Genomic DNA, 2549 nt, shown 5'->3' on the forward strand with positions numbered 1-2549 from the left:
ATTATATGTTCTCATTCATTTGGGGAATATAAATAATAGTGAAAGGGAATATAAGGGAAGGGAGAAGAAATGTGTGGGAAATATCAGAAAGGGAGACAGAACGTAAAGACTGCTAACTCTGGGAAACGAACTAGGGGTGGTAGAAGGGGAGGAGGGCGGGGGGTGGGAGTGAATGGGTGACGGGCACTGGGTATTATTCTGTATGTTAGTAAATTGAACACCAATAAAAAAAAAAAAAAAAAAAAAAAAAAAAAAAAAAAAAAAAAAAAAGAAAATACTATAGTCACAATGCACAGCAAGTACCTATATTGAAAATTTTGCGGATGACTGAGATTTAGATGGAGCTGTTCCCCAACTTATTCCATTTTTAAAAAAATCGATAGTTTTGTTGACTCTAACATGGGGGGATACAGCAGGATATATGGGATTATAGATCAGCATTTTGAATATTTCAAAACAATGAAGCAAGCAATATTCTTATACATGTTGGCATAAGGTAACCCATTCCACATATTTGTAAAGCACTCAGTATTACCAACCATCATCTCCATGGACATATTATCCAACCCAGAAAACGTCCTTAGAGTATATCGTGTAGGTGCAATTGCACATATTCATGAAAAAGTAAGCTTAAGAATATCAACACCAGCATTTTTTTTAACACCAGCATTTTTTTTTAAGAACAAAAGATTAGAAAACCCTACCTGTCATTTAGAAAAGTTGAATAAATTATGGTAATTGATAAAAGAGAATACTATCACGTAGCCAGCCCCGGGGTGGGGGTGGGGGTGGCAAGAGACAGCTCACTGGACAGCATTACAGGACACACTTTAGGATGTTTCATTAAACCAAAATAAAGAGGAGAAAACTGAGTGTAATAAAGCACCATATGTATGAAAATGACAAAATGTGATGGATATAGATAAATCCCTATATGAGTAGAGTATAGCCAGTCTGCAAGGAATCCCAAAGAGCTGTATTCAGGTCAGAGTAACTCAGAGACTGGGAAAGTAACTTGGAAGGAAGGGAGGAGGATGCAAGAAAGTGAGTAGAACACACCCTGGAGGGAACTGCCATTCTGGTGAGAATGGAGATAGTGGTCCTCTGGGTAAAGGCCCAGGGAGTCCATAGTCAAGCAATCTACTTTTTGTTTAAAAGATAGACATACATTTCATACAGCTTTAAATAAACATATGTTCAGACTGATTTCCTTCTCTTTTCAGCAAGATTGAGGTATAAATGTGAACTTTCAGCTCTCTTTTTTATTAAGAAGAAAAAAGGAAAATTATCCAGTTTTTCTTCAATGGTGTTCTTTACATCCACTGTGATGTTGTCCTTTCTCAATACCACAGAACAATACAGCGGCACCAGGTGTGGTACTTATTTACCAACAAAGTTAAGAAGAGAACTGGTTTATGGTTGACACTGACACTGGACTCATCCTGAGTGCTCAATAGGACAGAGTTAATGTCCTCTGATTATTCTTTTGTCTCTTCAAAGTTGTCTAGGTTGCTATTTAAAGAAAATTAGTTGCTCAAAGGTGATGCAACACACATCAGGATTAACAACAATAAATGCAATTTTCTAATGTTATTGAATTTGTTACTGGAGTGAGGAGGTGGTGCTCACCCCTGTGTTATGTGTGTGTAGTGAGAGAGCTAGTGAGTGAGTGAGTGAGTGAGTGAGTGTCTGTGTGTGTCGAGAGGGCTTAGTTTGTTGTCATTCTTGACTTGGCTCTCCCCTCCATCCCTCCCCTTTCCCCGCCATGCCTGCAGTGCTGCTCCCTGGACCATAAGAAATGAACGACAACAATGACATCGAGGTGGAGAGCTATGAAGTGCAACCAAGGTTTCCATCTGCCGCTGACACACATTCTCATCATAATGCACGACACAAAAATAGGGCATACACGGAAGACAGCCTTCACAGTGTGTGGGACCCCCACCCCATCACTCTGAGGACAGCAGGCACAGGCCCATATCCTAGACAGATCCACAGACTATATTCAATGTTTGCAAAGGAAAAAGCACACACACATCAGCAAGACATTGACGACCTCAAGGGGAAGAATGCTCCTCTGGAGCAGCGAGTCCATTCACTGGAAAAGGCAAGGTCAAGTGTCCAACTGCCAACCAACTACCCTTCCTTGGACAAAAGTGTCTATACCAACGCCAAGGGCAGCACCATCTCTGCCTTCGATGGAGGCTCAGACTCTAGTTTGGAGTGAAAGCCCAAAAATCCCCAAAGCAGCAAGAAGCTCCAGAGGGGATGTCAGCACAAACTCTCAGTCTCCTCCACTGTCTCATCTGACTTTCACTTCATGCTCAGAACCCTCAGAAATATTTAAGGGACTCTTTCTTTCCCCTCTTTCTCCCTTTTTATTTTTAATTTTACTTTTACATCAAGCTCTTGGCCAACAGTTCTCATTTTCCTTCCCCACATCTACCATTTTTAAAAAACGTTTGCCTTCACGGATTCCCTGTTACTGCCAGGGATTTTTAAACCCAAACACCCCAGCTTGACAGCTTTTTCTGTGGAGGACAGATGAC

General features: G+C 40.9%; 1 pseudogene; it reads left to right on the top strand.

The window, feature by feature from the left end:
- Window positions 1–1798: 1798 nt before the first annotated feature.
- Window positions 1799–2347, top strand: LOC112654017 (protein max-like; annotated as a pseudogene).
- The last annotated feature ends 202 nt before the right edge of the window (window positions 2348–2549 follow it).

This window comes from Canis lupus, chromosome 3 (genome assembly GCF_003254725.2).
Source record: "Canis lupus dingo isolate Sandy chromosome 3, ASM325472v2, whole genome shotgun sequence".
In the NCBI taxonomy this organism is placed as follows: Eukaryota; Metazoa; Chordata; class Mammalia; order Carnivora; family Canidae; genus Canis; species Canis lupus.